This window comes from Corvus cornix, chromosome 4A (genome assembly GCF_000738735.6).
Source record: "Corvus cornix cornix isolate S_Up_H32 chromosome 4A, ASM73873v5, whole genome shotgun sequence".
NCBI lineage: Eukaryota > Metazoa > Chordata > Aves > Passeriformes > Corvidae > Corvus > Corvus cornix.
This window is the reverse complement of record NC_047058.1, coordinates 5171292-5192781: the sequence shown is the minus strand read 5'-3', so window position 1 is coordinate 5192781 and position 21490 is coordinate 5171292. Positions and strand designations below refer to the sequence as shown.

General features: G+C 40.7%; 1 long non-coding RNA gene across 4 annotated transcripts in view; it reads right to left on the bottom strand.

The window, feature by feature from the left end:
- The window catches only part of LOC120412022, a 104101-nt gene extending 89585 nt beyond the window's left edge, over positions 1 to 14516 (bottom strand). For 2 of the 4 annotated variants that reach the window (XR_005604678.1, XR_005604675.1), the window contains exon 1: positions 14271 to 14516. This is a non-coding gene — a long non-coding RNA (uncharacterized LOC120412022). The remainder of the gene's footprint in view (positions 1 to 14270) is intronic. The other 2 variants (XR_005604676.1, XR_005604677.1) reach the window with 1 other exon arrangement.
- Between the last annotated feature and the right edge of the window lie 6974 nt (positions 14517 to 21490).

Here is a 21490-nt window from a genome sequence, read left to right as displayed (position 1 = left end):
TAGTCTGAAGCGACAGAACTCAAACATTCACAAACGGCAATCAAATCCTTACAGAGTTTTTGAAAAAATGTCTTATTTTCTAATGATTTTCCCTACTTTGGTTGCAGTCCCCATCCTTCACCCCCCTCCCCAGCAGCACACAAACTCTTGCGCCCCATCTCCCAGGACAGCATCAGGTACACAATGAGGTGACAGTGCCCAGGCAATTTTCCTGCCCTAACTTGTAGCCAACAAGGTCATAAGTGAATGTTACTGAACAAGTAACCAAGCACTTCTTCATTCCAGGCCCTCCAAAATAAATCAAATCCATCCCATGCACAATTTCTACAGAAAACCAACATGGCCCCAGTACTGGGGATGCCTCCAGCATCCTCATTTTTGGACTTGCCCAGTACAAAAATTCCTTGTGGCTCTCACTGCTGACACTTTTTGCAATCTCAGCTGTAGCTTTTATTGAGTAACAAGCTCCTGTTGTTCACTTACACTTCTATTTTGCATCTGCAGACTTAATAGAAGCAAATTACCTACTGTACAAATTTACCTGCCATAACAGAAGCACAGAATGGCTTGGCTTGGAAGGGGCCTTAAAGACCATCTTGTCACCTACAAAAATCAACAGAAAACAAGGTAAGAAACATCATGTTTACACAGCCACCAGTCTTGTACTCTCTATTACTACAGATTGCCTTGCCTTCCAAGTTTTTTCCAATACAAATACTTGAATGAGTATTAGAATATGAAATTCAGCCACATTAGAAGAAAGAACATCCTGACTCTGATCTTCCTGCAAAGACGTGGATGTTCTAGAGACCTCCACACTGTGCCCAGAGGGATAATTAATTCTCAGAACATTTATAACAAACAAGAGATGTTTAAAAATAAATAAACAAGGATAAAAGTGGGTTCCAAGTAAAATCTTCCCTACTGGTATCTTATAATTTGCACATCTATGGGGCGCTTCTGAAGAAATGTTATTTTAGAAACATAGGTTAGCTATAGAAAGATCCATTTAAATTACAATTAAAATTCTGTTAGAACAGTTCAAGGACCAGATTAACCACTGTTAATTCATACTTTTTTTTCCAGATTGTTGCATGAAAGTTCACGTAAGTACTATTGAACTTGAGCTAAAATAGCAGTAGTTTAATAATTTACCTTATTTCAGTAGGGAAAAAATCATTTTTGATAAAGCAGCAACTTACAGAAATTTAAGCTACTCGTAGCTGCAAGCAATCACATGAATATATTCAAGCACATGATCAGTCTTCGTTGTATAACAAGCTCCACAGAGATTGTTATTAGTCACAGATAGTAATTCCCACTGTTACAGAAAATCTGTGCTCAAAATAGTACCTCCCAAGGAAAAATTTCATTGCAAAGGCAATAAGGCTTGGTATGACAATCCTCAAGGTGGGAAATTGGGAAGGAAAATTGAGAGCTTGCACAAAATCATCTGTCATTTAAAGAAAAGCAGCAAAGCAATCAGCTCTTCTAAATTATGTTGCAGATAACATACTACAGTAGGGGGAAAATACCTCTGTGAACTACAGAAAAATGATTATATTTACCTTTTTAAGTTAATTCAATTATGAAAGTATGGGTTTAAGCTCACTCAGAGCATTAATGGGCGCCAGCTTTTGGCTCTGTAAAGTGAGAATTTGATTTTATCGCTTAAATGAAAGAAAATTTTAATGGGATACATTGGATGGATTTGGAAGGAAAATCAACATGTTAGATAGCAGATTCATCACTTCCTAGCAACAGGAACAACTTTAAGTGTGTAATCTTAGCTCCACCATGCTCCTATCCGTATGCTTTAATGTGCAAAATCTCATTAACACAACAACAACAAGGTTCCCGGGAAGGAAGAGGCACATTTAGTATTTGCTACAGAGGACCAAAAAGAACACAAACAAGAACATTCCATTGCTGATAATTTTAACTTGCCTAACTGAAGCAAACAGATACAAAAATGTTTGATGGAGCTGTCATCAGTGGGCAGATGTTACTCTATTACAGAATACAGAGAGGCATCTTAGCTCTCAGTTTCCAAGGCAGTTCCTCAGACTTTCCACACTGAGTGGAACTAGGAAAGCAAATACAAGCATAAGAGAAGAGGAATTTACTTATTCATATGTTTTGTTCCTTTTAATCCAAAGAAATTATCTGGATGTGTAACAAGGACATGAACCAAAGGAGAATATGTTCTCACCAGAAAGACTTACATCTCTGCTATTAAAATAGTTCTAAGCTGTGTGTATGACCAGCTCACTTTCAGAGATCTCCACATGACCCATTAAGAAACGTTCTTCTGACAGAAAAGCAAGTAGCCACATACCAAGCTCAACACTAACAGAACAGCTGGTAAGCTCAAGGAATTGATGCACTGGGGTGATTTCTGAAATGTGATCATGTGCCCAGGACTGCACTGCAGGGCTCAGTTAAACATTGCTTGGCTAAGCAAGACCACTTCAGGAAAACACAGTGCTCATAGCACTTTTATCAAAACAAATATACCTCGGGCAAGTGATGCTTTTACCTGAACTGTTGTGACAGCAGGCGCTGCATTAAAACACCCCAATGGCTGAGGTGCAGAGCATTATCCACGCTTTTGGCAGACCCAAACTACTGCCAGTGGATCAACTGCATTTATCATTCGTGACTTTGGCCAGGGGAAAAGATGTCTCACACACCAAAGATACCAGGGTATTTACTGTATTAGTGCATTTAGTTCACAGGAGTGAGAACTGTACCTCCTGGTCACTCCCACCAGTGGACACATTTAAATCATTGAAGGTATTCAAGTACCTTAATCTGGATTCCTTTTTGTCTTGGGTTTGAAAGACAGGTGTCTGCTAAGGAAGGCAGAAACCTCCCATGAAGTGGCAGATGTAACCCTGTACTAGTTTGAAAACAAACCAGTGGGAGGCACCAAGTCAGAATAACAATTTAATGGGGAAGTTAAAGAAAAGGAAAGAAAAGAAACTAAAAGAGAACAGTGGTTCAAACTGACAGAGTCAAGATACAACCTGAGTCCCTGTTAGGCAGGGTGGTGGTAGCAGTGTAGTAGAATGGTGGCTGCAGCCCTCTGAAGTAGTGATCCTGTAGAAAAAAGGGTCTGCTCTTCCTCAGAAGGCCCAGTGGTGGCTGTGCAGCTCCTGTCCTCTGGCAATCCAGTGGAAAGAGTGTCTCTGGTGTTTAGAGTCCCAGATTATATCCACGATGGGATGCTTGGTTCCTCCCTCTGGGTGGAGCATCTCACAATGGGGTAATGAGTCATGAGGCCAAGTGTTGATTAGGCTCATTAACAGAAGATGGTCCGGAGGGAGTTATCTCTGAGTCATGGGGCAGGACAATGATGGGCCATTAACAGCAAGATAGTCTGGGGGGAGGAGGCAAGGAAACACTGCCCCACCTGCTTTCAACAGCTCATGAGGATGGTGATAGAATACACTGCAACCCAGGACACTTTTGGATTAAATTAAGACAGACACACGGTGTGCTCAACTAACCCATCTGATGTACCCTCGTTGCAGTAAGGTTTTTGAACCTACAGGATCCAGAACTAGTTTTAAGCAACTGTTGCCTTCCCACCCCAAATGCAGGGACATCAACTGCAGTGCCTTACTGCACAGAGCTATACCTACTTCACCACAATAGCTGCTAATGGTCACAGTCAAAGTTTGATTGTCTCCTGGAATGTCTCCAGAATTGAATTTCCTTGTTGAGAACCGTGGCACAATTTCTGGGGGGGGAAAGGAAAAAGCAAGGCTGTTTCAGCAGGCACAAAGCTCAGGATTTCAGGATTCAGCCATCTGGCTGGACCCCATCAGTACATTGCCAACGGATGCTAATAGAGTTAAAAGTAAGGAAAATGCTTGTGATTATTTTTTACTGTTACTACTTTAGCAAAACACGACATCTTCTTGCCACTTGAAGAAAAAAAAGTTATCTAGGTTTCAGTAATGCAAAATTATTCATTCCTTTGGATTCAGAGTATTTGTTATGAGTTTCATCAAATGAACTTTTCTGAGATTCATCATGAGGATTTTTATTATGTTTACAGTTACTGAAATAGTTCAGTTTATTACTAGTGCTTGCTGTTGAAAGGCTGATATTTCAGTTTAACAGGTCTATCAGTTCTCAAGTTTGTAACACAAATATCAGAATATAATTTTAAGATTGATATTTTTGTACTTACTGGCTTTGCATAAGATTTTACAGCTTAAAAAGAGTGTGATGTTTGAATCATGGACTGCATATTCAGAATGCACTTATAAAATATGAACATAAAATAAAATCAATGGGACTATAACACTTTTTTTATTAGGAATCAGATACCTCTTTTACCCCAACCTTATTAATTATCTTGGGTAATACTACTTTAATCATTAGCAAAAAGATTTTCCAGTTGACTCTAGTCACACGCGAACATTTCACTGTCAGTCGTGGTGAAGATACTTTTAAAGAACGATTTAATCCCGTTTGCTTGGCATCAAAACTTAGTGGGAAACTAGACCATAACTGGAATTGTGAGTGCAGTAATCTGCAAACATGATTATCATTTATACAGCTTGAACTCCTGTGTCCTCATTTCCCCACTATTCCTACCTGACAATCTGATTTTCTCTCTCCTTGTGGCTGGCTCTTGTCCCCTCAGCCTGTTCTTGCTGACATGCCTGTAGGAAAGCAGAGACAAGTGCAAAGTGTCACTGCACTGCAGCTCTGAATATGGAATCATGGAATGGGCTGGGTTAGAGAGGGCCTTAAAAATCAGCCACTTCTCTCCCCATGCCCTGGGCAGGGACAACTTCCGCTACCCCAAGTTGTTCAAAGCTCCATCCAGCCTGGCCTTGGACACTTCCAGGGATGGAGCAGCCACAGCTCCTCTGGGGAACCTGTGCCAGGGCCTCAGCACCCTTACAGGAAAGGAATTGTGCCGACTCTCTAATCTAAACCTACCCTCTTGCAGCTTAAGGCCATTCCCTCCACTGTCACTCCAGGCCCTTGTCCAAAGTCCCTCTCCATCTCTACAAGCTCTCCCCAGAGCCTTCTCTTCTCCAGGCTGAACAGCCCCAACTCTCTCATTCAGTTGATAAACCTGAAGTACTGTGCCCTTGATTGGACATATTTTTTTTCTTTTAAATGTATCCATGGGTATTTACTTACTTTTGATTTGATGGTGACAAAGGTACACCTACAGCACTCTCACACAGACATCATCTAAACACCAACTGTCCCTGTCCTAAACCCCACTGGACAGGATTAGACAGAACTAGAAGAAGCATATCCTACACTTCAAAAACATTTCATCCTACAAGTGCCACCCACCTCTCCTGCCTCGCTGCTTCCGACTGCTGGAAGCTCTGTTGTCACTGGGAGTGATGCTCTGCTATCCCCCAGAGCAGTTCTCCAGCAGTTCGTGTCATTCAGATGATAACTTAAAAGCCCCATTATGTTAGAAGAAGCAAATGCTTGAAGCTTCATTTTCTCAGAAGAAAACTTCTACAGGGTAAGGAAAGAAAGAGGGACTTGTCATCTGAGTGTGTATTAATGACTGTTTATGTATAATTTTGATTTCCCTTGATTTCTCAAGTAAATAACAGCAAGCACTGAGAAATACCTACAAACAAAAGACAGAAACGATGAGTTTCTATGAAGAAGGAAGAAGTGGCAATATGTTAGTGGAATGAACAGGTCTTAGAGCTCCTGAAGGTAAATGTCAAGGGGAAAAAAAAGGTCTGCTTCCAGGGGCAATCTCTGTACTCTGACAAGAATGCCTTTATATCTCAACAGTCCAATACTTTATTACTCTTGCCATGAATACTTTTTTAAAGCATTTCCTCAAACATTGTATTCAAACTGAACGATCTTCCTCCAACATGTAACATTACCTGCCTGATTATAATTTACAATTTTATATCATTCTGGTTTTATAACTCCACTGCTTAAATGCAAATAGAAGCTAATGGCTTCCATTTTATGCAGCTTTTGAAAGCAACATCCAATCTCAGCCAATACAGAATTTCTATACTGCGGTTTTATTTCACTTTCCACTATATGGAGCATTGCTTAGTATTTTTCAAGGTAGTTTAATATCTTGCCTCTGTAGGCTCCTATTTTGTGGTTGTGGAAGAATTACAACAAAACTTGAGAAATGTGTAGGCTTTGGAAATTATTTAAGCTTTGTGTTTCCGAATTACTGTCTCTTTGCAGCAATCCTAAATTCTTACAGTGTTCTGAATGGAGAGAAACAGAGAAACCATTTCCTCTATTTTGCTGCTTTTTTCTCCATAAAATAAGTATTTTTATTCATGTGCTTAAGATCTCCCCTACAGTTAAATTAAATTCAATGAAGTCAATAATATTCATTATTCACACATTGTTTTTGTAGTACCTGTAGTATCAGTTCTTTTCTGATCTCTATTTGTTGAATTTTTTGAGATATTGGAGTGATTCTAAGCATGATTTCTCTTCTCACATTGGGGAAACACCTTCCAGTGCTAAGGATAATCCACTCCGACAGCACCTACAAACACTGAAATTGCCATCAGGTGTCTTCCTAGCCCCTAGAGGGAAAGGCTGACATTTTGGGGGTTGTTCATTGAAATTCACTTTTGGATATGTTTAAAGTGACTTTAGGAATAGCAGCACAAAATTTAGCCCCAAATCTACCATCATCAGTAATGGAAGTGTCTTTTTAGAGGAATAGCAGAATATAAGGCACAGTAAAAAAAAAAAAAAAAAAAAAAGAAATAAAGGACTTACAATGCTGTGAAGACTTCATCTCTATTTACTCACAAAAACAAGTTCACAAATCAACTTTCAGTCCACGCACAACTGGCTGTCCAGTGATGAGGCCTTTATCATTAAGAAAAACACAGTTTCCTGAGCAAACAGCTTCAACAATTTGCAAGGAATGGTTTAATTATGATATCTTGCTTGTCACAGATACTCTCAAATCACATTAATTATACAGACACCATTTGTGACAGTTGTCACTTTACTAAATTTGCTTTCCAACCCCAGTGCATTATTTCCACCTGAACCACTAAGTGCCACTAATCAGGACCAAAGGCACCAATGGACTTCACAGTAAGAACACTTAGGTAAAAATGCTCTTAAAATAGAGTGAAAGCAATTTCCCAAGCTTACTGCAGCAGTCATTAAAAGCCAGAGCTGTAAGTATGAGAAATTATTTGAAAAGATTCTTTTTGGTAAATGCATTTTTGAAGAGTATATCCTTTACCATTTGTTGAAAAATCTGGAAAGGAAAGTAAGACTGTGTAGCTTATTTATGGGCTGCATTCACTGATTTTCAGTTTTTTCTTTAACTGTATGAGTAATTCTTTGGCAATATGCCTTCAAAGTTAAAAGGATGAACATTAAATTATGCACAGAACATTTTAGCAAAGACTGCTCATGCTGCACACAGGAATAAGAATCCACATTTAGAATTTTATTTGGTCTCAGGATTTTAAATTGTGGCAGATAACAATCTATTAGCTCCCAAATTTGTAGGTACTCTGCTGGTGAGTATTTCATTTAATGCCTCTTGCACAGACTCTCCCCATGTTCTGATTTCCATTTAACAGTTTAAAGAAAATTAAGCTCTACAGGTTCTTGTCAGGTGATTTTAAATTCTAGACAGAACCAGCTCCCTTATCAAACATGTGGTCGTTTATTTTAAGTCCATAGAGAAAAAACAAGTCTCTGTAGTTTTCTACTGCTGCCCTCATTCTATCACTGAAACACAAATCCACTTCAGGGCTTAGAACAGACAGGAGTAGTGATAATTAAACAGGAAGAAACAGAACCATTCCAGCTTAACCAAAAAGATACAGCATTCTAAGTGCTTCAGGGATACAAAAACAATCCTGGGTGACTTCAGGTTTTCTCCACGATGTCGTGAGGCACCTCAGAAACACTGACATAAACCCACCATCTCACTGTGCTGTGTGCCTTAGCAACAGAAAAGTCCCAGCAAATGATAAAGAGTTGGTCTTGGAGAGGGTTTTGAGCAGCTGCAGAGTCAGGAAACAGAGAGCTCTGTTGCTTCAACACTGCTCCATGAAGGCTGGGACAGAGCCAACCTCAAACAGCACCTGAATGGATGCACAGAATGATCAGATCACTCTCAGCCACAAGGGCTGGATTGGCCAAATGAAAAACAGACCTCTTGCTCAGCCTGGAAAGCTGGCCTAGATCTCCATCCCAACAGAGGTGTAGGAGACTATGGCAGCTACCAGGGATGGTGTCTCATTAAAATCATTAAAAGGGAGAAAAAATAACACTAAGTATTCAATAAGGAAAAGATATTCTATTTTAAATCTTTGCAGTAAAGGCTGAGCAAAATGTACAGTCACTGGAAGACTTGTTGAAAAAAGTGTAAAATTACAGTCCTGCACATCTAGTGGCACATCACTGAAGAGTAAACACTGTTTTAAGTGACCAGATATCAGATTAAGAAAGCAGAACCCCTTTATTCATAGTCTGTCAGGAATCATTATAATAATGTACTAATGAGTCATCTGCAAACTTCCTGAAACTTTTCCTTTTCTAGGGATCCTTACGAGCCCATTAACTCCAAGGAACACAAAAGGGAATTTTCGGGAAGGTAGCAGACTCACAGGGCTTCCCACTTCTGTAAAACTCGTTGTAGAGTCACACCATCCCTACAGGTGCCAGGAGGCCATTATCAAGTCAGGATATTCCACTGATGCACACAGAACTCTTTGGTGGCTCCGTTTGGTTGCTTGCACCATCTGTAGCACTAATTGGCACCTGTCTTGGCAGATTCAAATGAACAGAAGTAATGAAGACTGAACAGCATTTCAGTCATTTTGGAAGTAGAACATTTAAGCCTTTACAACCAGTCCTGAAAATTCTTTTACAGTCTTCAATTTGAGGAACAAATCCAAAAAGAAATCTAACATTGCTGAATCACACAACTTCATCTTATTAGTTCTTGCCTAAACAGAGTCAGAGAGAACAGGTTTTACTTTGTGGGGGATTTTTGCTTTACTTTTATTGGAGAAGTTATTTGGAATTCACTGAACTCTCCTTGTGCCTGCAGAGCAGGGATGGGGCTGGGTGCTACAAGAGCAGCCAGGAGAAGGCTGTGTTTATTCACAGAGAAAAGATGCTGCCAGGATTATGTCATTCTATTACAAACAATGAAAAGTTCAGGATCAAACCATTGCAAATGGCCTTACAAGGTGCTCTGATGAGCAATCTGAGTAATATATGTTAGTTTTAACTTCATCAGCTTTAGAAGGACAACTGTAGCAGTAATAATACACATCAATTAAAAGTAATACTAAAAAAAAAAAAATCACATTTGCTTTTAATTTACTTTTTGAAAAACATTCCACTTTCAAGACCTGCAAATCTTCCACACACTAGAGCACTAAAACAACACATATATTACAACAGACTATCTTCAAAGCAAATGAAATGCAAAATAAAATGAAATAATGTCCTTCCTGGCAGCTCTTGGTAAGGTCATTTCAGGAGGAGAACACTGTGAGCACCTTTAGATCACCAGAATGCCCAATGAAGATTCACAATATTCCCAAACTGACGAATTTCAGTTGTTTTGTTCTAACAGCTGGCACAAAGAAGAGAAGTTGCTCTGCTCCTTGCTCTTCTCTTTTGCCATACAGCAGTACAGAAAATTGTACTTGTGACAAAATTCCAGTCTTCACAGGAAAACGAACAAACACCAAAAACCAAAGAAATCGAGTCAAAGACAGACTAAGTATTCAGTCATACATATAACAGTATAAGCACCATTCTTCCTTAAATTCCTTTTTCTGGTGAACACCTTGCCTTTTAGCTATGGGACATGATCTGTGACAGCATTACAGAGTCTCTTCATTTAACAGAAGTCACTTGCAGAGACTGAATCCAAGAAATTATGTGGATCCCTCCGTTCAGGTCAGCTGGGAGGAAATAGCTGTTTCACCTTAGCCAATGTGTACTTTGGAAGCAGAGAGGGGAAAACAAGAAAGAAATAAAGAAAAAAAATCAGCAGGAGGTACTAGAGGTGAGATTACATTTCCACCTGCGTGGGGGTTTGCATCTAACCCAGCCAGCCCTAAACTGTTCCACTTTGTCTGCATTTCCATGAGGTTCATACTGTGCAGAATAACAGCTCCCACCCTCTCGAACACCCACTGAAGTTCGAAAATGAAAGAGAATGAATTTTTAAGAGTGTGCCATTTTGATGGATCACACTGTGCATCTACCTACTCTAAAGAAGCAAGTTACTTTATCATTGTTGTGGTTTCACCAGGCAGGGAGGTGAACACCACCCAGCCACTCACTCCCTCACCCCTCTCCAACAAGACGGGGGAGAGAAGAAGGGGGGAAAAGCAAAATTTATGCCTTGAGATAAAGACAGTTTAACAGGACAGAAACAGAAGGGAAATTAATAATGATAAAATAATTAGAATATAGAAAACAAGTGGAGCACACTGCAATTGTTCAGCACCAACTGAGCAATGTGCAGTCAGCTCCCCAGCCACTTTTCCTCCAGTTTATGCACAGAGCAGGATGCCATGCAGCACAGAACATCCCTGTGGCCAGCTCAGTCAGGTGGCCCAGCTCTGCCTCCTCCCTGCCTCTTGTGCACCCTTCCCTTTGATGCCATGAAGATTTTTGCCTTTTCTTTTTTACCCCTGTTATACCTTTTTACAAATTCTGTATTCCTAATGCTTTTTGCCTACATTCTTGGACTTGTTTGTCAAGCTAAGAGACTAAACATTTTAGAAGCTTCGTAGCTAGGGATCAGTGTGCCCCAGACCCCAAGGTCCTCTCCAGAACACATTCTGTAAACTAAGATAGAACCATCCAGGAGAAGGCTCCTTGGGGAGGGGGGCTCACTTGAGCCTCTCATTGGGGAATCTTTGATAGATCTGCTAATTAGTAACACCTATAATGATATACCTGATCTTTTGGGGTGGGCATTACAGTGTGCATGGAGGTGCATTCAACATGGACACGTACACCTAAGGACCCTTAAAATAAATACCAAGGTAAAATCCCTTTTCCCTTTCTAACCATGTATGACTCTTGATTTTAAGACCAGGAAAAAGCATCACCTTTATCCCCTACTAAGCAATCTGACTTTCAGTGTTCCCTGTTGTGTACAGGGTGACTGACAATGGCCCAGGTTGGTTCTTTGGTGCAGCTGCAGTGCCTGTAGCCAGGGATGGAGCAGGCACTGTGCCTGTTGTGTTTTGGCAGATTCAGGGACATTCTCCTCCCTTTGAGTACCGAATAGTGTTGAACAGGGCTCATTAGCCGGGGACCAGGCCCCAGCACATTGCAGTGATTCCTGTCTCTCAGGAGCTGTCAGAGCAGCAGCACGCTTTTCCAAACATTTTACTAGGTTTGCAGGATTCTTCACTTGCTATGGGGTGAAATTCCAAAATGCTGGAGGTGATCACCGTCCTAGACACCCGCCCTTACTATCCCCCACACCCTGTCACTCATAACCATCCAGCCTTGGGGCGGTATTGTTAAAGAGCTGCTTAACCCTAAGCAGGACAGGAAGCACAGCAATAGGAACGTGCCGGTTTGAACATCCCGGCGATGTTGAAAGCTCCCAGGAGCTGCGGGAACCGGGCTGGAGGAGAGGAGGAGGATGGAGAGGGAGCCCCGGGAGGGAGCGGCCGGGCAGAGGCGGGAGCTGCAGCCACCGAGCGCGGCCGACAGATGGCGCCGGAGGCACGGGCAGCGAGCCGGGGAGCGGCGCCGGCACCGCCTAAACCGGGCTCAAAACCGGGCTAGATCACAGCCTCGGCCCGGCTCCATCACCGCCTAAACCGGGCTCAAAACAGGGCTAGATCACAGCCTCGGCCCGGCTCCATCACCGCCTAAACCGGGCTCAAAACAGGGCTAAATCACAGCCTCGGCCCGGCTCCATCACCGCCTAAACCGGGCTCAAAGCAGGGCTAAATCACAGCCTCGGCCCGGCTCCATCACCGCCTAAACCGGGCTCAAAGCAGGGCTAGATCACAGCCTCGGCCCGGCTCCATCACCGCCTAAACCGGGCTCAAAACAGGGCTAAATCACAGCCTCGGCCCGGCTCCATCACCGCCTAAACCGGGCTCAAAGCAGGGCTAAATCACAGCCTCGGCCCGGCTCCATCACCGCCTAAACCGGGCTCAAAACAGGGCTAAATCACAACCTCGGCCCGGCTCCATCACCGCCTAAACCGGGCTCAAAACAGGGCTAAATCACAACCTCGGCCCAGCTCCATCACCGCCTAAACCGGGCTCAAAGCAGGGCTAAATCACAACCTCGGCCCGGCTCCATCACCGCCTAAACCGGGCTCAAAACCGGGCTAGATCACAGCCTCGGCCCGGCTCCATCACCGCCTAAACCGGGCTCAAAACAGGGCTAAATCACAACCTCGGCCCGGCTCCATCACCGCCTAAACCCGGCTCAAAACAGGGCTAAATCACAACCTCGGCCCAGCTCCATCACCGCCTAAACCGGGCTCAAAACCGGGCTAGATCACAGCCTCGGCCCGGCTCCATCACCGCCTAAACCCGGCTCAAAGCAGGGCTAAATCACAACCTCGGCCCAGCTCCATCACCGCCTAAACCGGGCTCAAAACCGGGCTAGATCACAGCCTCGGCCCGGCTCCATCACCGCCTAAACCGGGCTCAAAACAGGGCGAAATCACAGCCTCGGCCCGGCTCCATCACTGCCTAAACCCGGCTCAAAATAGGGCTAAATCACAACCTCGGCCTGGCTCCATCACTGCCTAAACCGGGCCCAAAGAAGGGGAAAATCATAACCCCAGCCTGGCTTCATCACCACATAAACCGGGCTCAAAGCACGGCAAAATCATAACCCCAGCCCAGCCTGTGGAGGGAGAAGGCTTTGGAGCAACCTGGGATAGTGGAAGGTGTGCCTGTCCATGGCAGGAGGTAGAACAAGATGACCTTTAAGGTCCCTTCCAACCCAAACCTTTCTATGATTCCATGAGTAGTCTACCAATAAATATGAATCCAAGTTGCTTTAGAGACGAAAGAAAATAGCTAAATCTACCTTTCATCACATCTACTTCCAATAATGAGTTTAGCAGATCTTTGTTAAGAAACAAATAGGCTACCATTCGAGGTACTTGTGTACTCTCTTTAAAAACAGTGTTAGCCCTTTAGGGTTTTAAGGATATAAATTGAATTATGCCTCTAATGCAGAAAAGGCAGCAACATACCAGGTAACCCAGGTACCATTCAGGCAATTTTTGCCCCCCTTACAAAAATCACAGAATTGTTTTCTTTGGAAGGTGACCTCAGAGGGTTACCTGGCTCATTTCCCCTCCTACAGCATGCTCCAAACTTGTCTGGCTCCAGTTTTGAAGCAGGTTTATCAGGAAACGTCAGCCAGGTTCTGACTATCCCCAAACATGCAGCATTCACATCCTGGATACCTGTTCAATTATTGATGACCCACACTGCCAATTCTTATTTTAGCACACTACTGGAATTTGCCTTGATGCACTTTCTATTCATTGTCCCTCATCTACATCAACTTAAATATTAGCAACGGTATTTGGGGTTGGACTTGGAAAAAAATTAATAGACGAACAGATTTCTTTTGCATGCTGGTTAATATCAAATAGAAACTGCCTAAGCAAAGGCCTTGGCTTTTATTATTTACCCAGGATGATTTCTGCATCTTAACAAGTACATCCCAAAGAGCCCTGACTGCTCCTGCATGTTGGATGCTGGAACAATTATTCCAAATCCGGTCAGAACTGTGAGGTTGTGTATTGATGCCATTCCCTGTGACCAGTTTCAGCCTCTCTCATCTGATCTCAATCCTCCATTTACACAAACATCTGCTCTAGATCTTAGGACAATGTTTAGTCCTCAACAGGGCAGAAATTTGATTTAGGTTTCCATTCAAGGGATTTTACCATTCCAGTGAGACAGACATGTTTAATTCTTAATGCTTTCACTGCTCAAGGGAACACATTGTTAAACAAAGAAACTAATTCCAGTGTATTTTGTCACAGAGTGAGCAATTAACAAAATGAGTCATCAACATTGTTTGAATTATGGGACTTGTAACATCAGCTGTCTAAACTCAGATAAGTATCACTGCTAATGAATAAACATTTATTGTTTCTACTTATAGCCACAAAAGATACTATTTGCAGAAAAATTTTAGCTCCAGCGCAGCCCACATCATACACAATATTACCGAATAAACAGCACGATAACAGGAAATTTCAACATCGTACTCACCCTAAATTTTTGTTCCCTTGTAATTTGTGCCATTCCATTGCTCCCCCAAAAATAAGTCAAAAATATTCCATATGCTACAACAGAGGGGCCCAATTCCATCAGGTACCTCTGAAAAAATGTAGCCGTAGATAACTGCAGAAGGGAAGAATTCAGCAGCATTTCACAGTTCTCTGCTTTTCAGTAATCACTATGTTCACAATTACCTCACATTTAAACTCTTTGATGCTTCTGATGTTCTCTGGAAGTCAAGGATAACAGGAGCTATCTTATATAAGTTTCTGTAGGAAGGGGTGTATCCAAAACCAACTGTAACTGCAGGGAGTGAAGGTGCATCACAAAGTTCTTGTACTGAGAAGTAACAAAACTGCTTCCAGAACCACTCACTGCAATTCCAGCTTCATAAAGATGAACTCAATTTTCCAAATATGAGCTTTAGCACTACAGATCAGCGTAATGTATTAATAATAAGCACAGATACCCTCTCACATTAATTTTTTTCAGTCTTCTACATTCTTCTAATAGTAAAATGTGCAATAATATTAATTTAAACCAAAGAATTTCTACATTTGTTGCCTATTAGAAACCCAACAACCTAATCATCCCACCATACATTCCAGAGGACATTGTTCCTAGCACATCATACAGTGTTCCATCGCATTGAAACACATTTTAAAATGCTTAACTATTCGGATATTTTTGCAGCCAGTTTGTCTGATGCTCTAGTAACTGTAGTGAGGAAAATACCTTATTTTTACAGGAAAGCAAGAGGCTGCAAAACCCATCAGATACATTCAAGTGACCAAACAAAAGTTTACAAAGGAGAATTATTCTGAGCAAGGAAGAATATAGGAGAATATATATTATACAGATGGATTCAATATGAGTTGTTGTCACACAGTTTATAACTGTGATTTTGAACAGTTTTACAAAGACCAAGACCCAAATTTCAAGAAACTTGCTGGAAATGTATTCATTGGGATCCAGCAGCCTAAGGCAGGAATGCAGAGTTAAAATACAGGCAGGGTTGATAAATACTGAAGCAAATCCATTTGGTTAGTTGGGATTGAAGGAAAGGGAGTGCTGGATTATAGCTCTGGCTTTAAAAACAACAGATTTTTACATTACATGCATCCCCCTCTTTAAGCAAAGCCAGTGAAAGGAAGGAATAACTCATATTTTGAAGTTATAACTGTTCTCATTATGACAGAATGCTTATATCATCTCAAAGTAATGCAGTTCTTTCCCAGTTTTAAATCCATGGGTTTCTTTGCCTCAGCTTTGAAGCTCCATAACATCACCTGTTGTTGCAGTATTAGCTCTAAAAGCACACACCACTCATTAGCCTGCAAAAATTAATTTGGAGCTTAAAAAAAAACTAAATTATTTTTGTACCTGGGTAAGATTTTGTTTACTATATAATTATTTTTTTATTACTTTATTTAGTTCAATTTATCTGAAGTCTTTAACTGATCATTTCAGAGGCATCCCTAGATAGAGAATTAATTGTTGCAAACAATATTATTTTCTATTTCACAAAGAGGCTGGCATTCTGTCTTGTTTTGCTTCCCTTGTTTCTTTGGATGTGATTAAGTATCCAGAAATATGGTTAACCCAGGGTTGAAGTATTTAGTTCTGAGAAACTTTAATACAATCAATTATGTTCTGAACACAGGGAAGCAGGCAAAGGGGAAAGTTTTAATTACCATTAGTTAGCAAAACAGTCCTGATGCACAGTTTGATTACCTTTTGTCGGAAATTCCCTTGATATTTCAAGTTCATTACAAAGGTTTGAGTTAAGTTTTTCTGCATATTAACTATTTCAGTATAGCACTTCAATACAAGCTTTTAAAACTGACTTTGTTGGGTTTTCTATGAGAAAAGAAGGCAGACAGAAAAACAGAAGCATCTGTTCTAAGACCATTCAATGCAAAACTATGACACTTTCATAAGAGAGAACTAAAATGAATACATTCGTATTTCATTGACAAACCAGTTAGGTTTTTTCTGCCAGGAAAAACCACAATCCTGAAATAAAAGAGATACCAGGAAATCAGTTCTGTTCTGTATTGAACAGAATAAAGAAAACTCTTGTTGCTCATTAGTGTTTAAAACAAAGACTAAAGTAAATCCCAAAAAACCAGAACCCAATACAAGACCTAAAAATTCTAAAATTCAACACACTCCCTAGGAACTACCATGGCTAAAGCATTCCAGTGAATTAAAATTGGGCTTCTCCCAACCCAAGAATTGTCCTCAGCATTCAGTTGTCCTCCTGCTCACAAATTACCTTTCTGATGGAAAAGAAATTCCATCCCACGTATTCAAAACATTTATTTGCAGCGTTCCCCTCACTCCTACATAGACAAAAGGCTCCCATGACAACAGGGATGCCAAAAGTGAGCTGAGCAGATCAGATCTGCAGTTAGATGCACCTTTCTGACATCAAACATGACTATTTCAACTTCTATCAGTGACAAACTTGCAATCCAGGGAAAAAGAGACCCATAAGCACAAGGATGTGCTCTGTGTTGCACACCAGACCAAGTTATTGGCATGCTCATGATATCACTGGATTAAAGCTGCCTCCAAATCTTCTGGATTTATAAATCTTACCTTCATTAGCTTGATTCCCAATAACCCTGAAATGTATAACAGTAAAACTCACAGCTTGGGATCTTACAGGCAAGACTTGCTTTTACGGATCAAATTCATCAACATTTATCTTAATTTCTGATCTAATTTGAAGCCCAACCCTTTACAGTTTTAGAAACAAAATAAAACCCCAATGCACTAAAGGGATTAATCCCTTAAACTTTCTCTTTTAAGCTTTTCTTACACCAAATGTTAGATTTAAATCTATTTTACAAAGTAAATCATGAATTTTTAGAAGCACAAGTAAAGAGCCAGTACCTGCTGTTTCAAAACACTAGAAGGATGGCCAGAAAGAAATAGTAAGAATGGAATTTGAAATATCATTCTTTGCCATGACCTGGGGACAGATTTGAATGAAAACAAAGCACATGAGGGAGCTGGGGTTCCCAAGCCACCCACCAACTGCAGATCAGCCACACTCCATTCCCACTGAGAGGTCACTCTTCCATTAGGGAAATGCTGCAGCACTGGAGAAATGAGCAAAGCATAAAATAAAGGATTAAAAAGTATAAAACCTGCTAAGTTATCATCTTTTGTGTATTCCACATCTTCAGGGCTGCTAATTTAGAAAGTCACTCCTTTGCTTACTCCCTCTGCTCCTAGTCTGGGTTTGCTCACACACAGCATTTGGAAGCACAGCTGCAACACCTGCGACCTACCCTTAGAAAAAGCATTTTTGCACCTCCTTGCCACACCCGATTTTCACTGGATGAGAAGAGCTGGACCCTGGATATCGTGCACTACATTGAAATTTTTCTTTTGCTGCTATTGATAAAGAGGGGAAATCAGCTCCGTCCCACTCAGAGCCTGCCACTGATAATCAGTAGCTCTCATCTCAGCTCCTGACTCGAGTACAACAGGGATGCAATAAAAGAGTTAACAACCATAACACAGCACCCTTTGAACTCCACTCCATATGGCTACTCCCACCACAGCAGATGGTGGAACTATTTGTTTGCTGTTTACTCTTGATGTACTGTTTTCTGTCTTTGATAAAAATCACTGTGGCTAAACAGTAAAACTGACAGCTGCCCATTGCTGTTGTCCTTTCCTCGCAGCTTGCTATCTTCAAGCTCAAGAACACTGCTGAAGGAGGAGATTGCTCATATGCTGCAGGCTTTCCAATTGCAGTTTTCCTACTTCCCACTCCTCCACAGAGCAGAGCTTCACTTGGCTGAATAGTCTCACTGCTTGGGAAGCAAGAGTAGGAGACTCCAGAGGAGCCATGGGCTTGCTTACAGGCCATAAAAGTAAATTGTTACTGTGCAACATCTTCTTACAACCCCCAGTTAAAAGTCCCAAATTATGGTATATTTTATCTTATGTGTCTTTATAAAAAGAACATCAAAACCCACACAGATACTTCAGTTAACCCTGTTGCATTTCATAACTTCAGACAAAGTTATGGCTTTCCAAATAATTTAGCTCCAGCTCAACTGTGTGCCTCAGGATAGGCTTTATACAATTCCAGTCTCTGCCTGACTCCTCCTCCATATAGATGAAGTTCATATTTAATTCAAGTCTCTCTCAGTCACTTCCTTCCCCACCTTAGAAATGACATTTTGGCTGCCAAATATCCCAGGAACATGGCAGTGAGCAAGAGCTGTGATCAATTCCCAAATTGTACCCTGATAATGGATACAGGCATATTTCATGCAGATCACAGAACAGCGAGGCCTTCACTAAATTTTCCTTATGATTTATTCTCTAAAACAGAGATGAGCCTAGAAAGAGCAGCAAAACCCCACCATCATTTATATAACATAATGACAATAATGTGCATCAATTTACAATGTAAAAAGACATTTCTGGGGATTATTTCAGCCACTATTGAATGAAGTCATTAGCTTTCATTTCTTAGTGCAACCCACTGAAAAATGATCCAAATGCCAACATCAAAATGAAACAAGAATTATGTGCTGCTAAATTATAAAACAATCTCCTTAATGTAGAAAAATCAGTTCTATAGGCAAGGTAGAAATTTGTGGAAATGCCTATTTGGCAAGAAATAAGTATTATTGAGTCTTTTTAATATTTCCCAGGAGAGTTTAAACTTAGATATTTGTTTGAATTCATGTAATTCAGTCTCCAGACAAGTGACCTCTATAGCAGTGGCTGCACATAGGTTGATGGTACTTGCTCAGCTGTGTCTTTCCTCCCTAGAAGTAGCAGCGAGGTGACTTCTAGGATTCACCTCATAAATCCCAGGATCTGGGCTGATGCTCACTCAAGCACTTCACCAAACAGTGACTTTCACATGGTAGCAGTGGGAGATTTTCTGCCCCTCACAGCTTTTAGGGCTATAGCAGTTTCACTGTGAAATCCAAGTTTTCAAAGAGAAATTTTCCCAACTGTAACCTGTCCTCCAAGCTGCTCATTGTCCCAACATGAGCCTCCTCAAGGCTGATCCAAGTGTAACTATATAAAAGCTTCTAATACCATTTTGAGTCTAAAACATTCATTTTGCTAACAAATGTGTTTGCAGATTAGGTTTGCTTAAATCATTTACAGCTCTAAGGAAGATGTATTGTTGGAAATTCTCATGTTCTGTTACAGGTATTTTGTCTTCTTCTAGACCTTACTAAACCACTTCAAACATCCAGGTTGCTCATTTTGGTAGTTGTGCTTGGACAACTCTTACAACTTCCATTGCCATCTGCTACCTCGTGCTACTGTTTATAATGTTTGAATTCTTTATATTTCAAACAGTTTGGGGTTAGTCCCCAGGTTGATCACTGGACTTGTGCTACATCTCAACAGGGAATTCCTTCTTCTCAACACTTCCACGTCACCTAAGGAAGAATAAATAAAGTGTAGCATTTGCTATAGGGGCTCAGAGAGTGCTACGTGCTGATGGACACTAAACACTGCAAAACCTTCTGCTGCTGTTCTAGGTTGAATCCACTATGTCTGTATTATGTCAACATGTACCATAAGCATAATCCAGTTTCTGTGTTAACCTCTACATTCTCCACGATGCCCTGTGGTTCATCCAGACGGGCCAGCCAGGCACACACTCCTTCAATCAGACAAACCTGATATCCTGCTTTGGTTTTGAATCTATTTGCACCATCAAATGAGAAATATTAATGGTCCAGCATAGACAGTGGATATTAATCTAGCTGGATGCAAAGGCATTTGCAATTTCTGGACCAGGTTTGCTGAAGTGGATCAGTCATTGTTAGAACGACTTCAGTTACTTATTCTGTGCAATGCATACTGTCACTGGGAAGGTTGTGTTTCCTTGGCAACTATCAAATACTTGTTAATGTCCCTGAAGGATTTCTAGTCAATAATGATTTCAGTCCTTTCAAGCTCATATTTTAAACTAACTTTTTGGTTAGCTTAATCCTACCTCCAGTTTGTGTATTTATTATTGTCAAGTGGCTGAACATTTTTGGGAAGCAAAGTTTTTTACCTTCGTTTTCTGTCGACATTCAGAGCAGCACCTCTGAAGAAATCAGAGATATCAGTGAGAAATAAAAATGTGCAAGGGACCTAATCCATCTTCCACAGAAATCTGGAATCAAACTGAATTAAGGGAAATACTGAAGCTACATAACAAACACCAACTCCCATTTATGTGTGGTTTTCTCAGGTAACTACTACATGGAGAACAGGAACAGCAAATCCAGTTTTATTACAGAGATAAGGATAGCAATTGCAAATACTGAAGTAAGATGATAAAAAACAGCTTTAAATTGAGCTGGCCCCAAGATGATGTTGGCTTGGTTTGGAGGGTTTTGTTGTTGTTTTGGTTTGTTTTTTCAGTTGGTGGTTATTTTTGTTATCACTGTCCACAAAAAAAAAAAAAAAAAAAAAAAATATGTATGTGACTAGTACAATCTGCCTTGTGGTTCTTAAAATGAAAGTATCCTAGAAGTGCACATATAATTACTGAATATTAAGAAATATTGGGGGGTACATACTAAATTTGGAACAATGATTCCCTTCAAGTCATTTATGATACCTAACACCACTAGAAGGCAGTCCAGTTATTATCTTCGGAGCTGGTATTTTTCCTCACAAGTAAAGCTTCGCTGTAGAAGAATCTCAGCCAGAAAATAGTTTATGGAAAAAGGAAGTCAATTGGTTTTGTAAGCTATAAAGGTCAAAATACTTCTGAGAAATATTCCCTTTGGAAAGCTTGGAAGCAACCTTTTCCTCCAAAATTTTATGACAGCTGGCAAAGCAGGAAGACATATGCTTTTTTGTATTGCCTAAATAAAAATGACTGATCTGACTTATTAACACTGATTCTCTCAAGATGCAAAAAAGAGTTTCCAGCATTTTATGCCATTCTTAATATTCATTAGCAATATCTGCTTTTAGATGAGCAATATTTATCCTAAACATCTGTTTGCAGGATCAGTTAGAGGATTTAGAAGATGTGCTTCCAAATTTATTAGCTTTCATGGAAAGTATTTTTCAGTCTATTGAGAATGATTAACTGAAGCTTTTAAGGCTACAGAAATAAAAACAAGCACTAAGGTCTGATAAAAGTCATACTTGTAATTATCTGATTCATAAACCAGAGAAGTTCAGCTACTTATATTTTGAAAAAACAT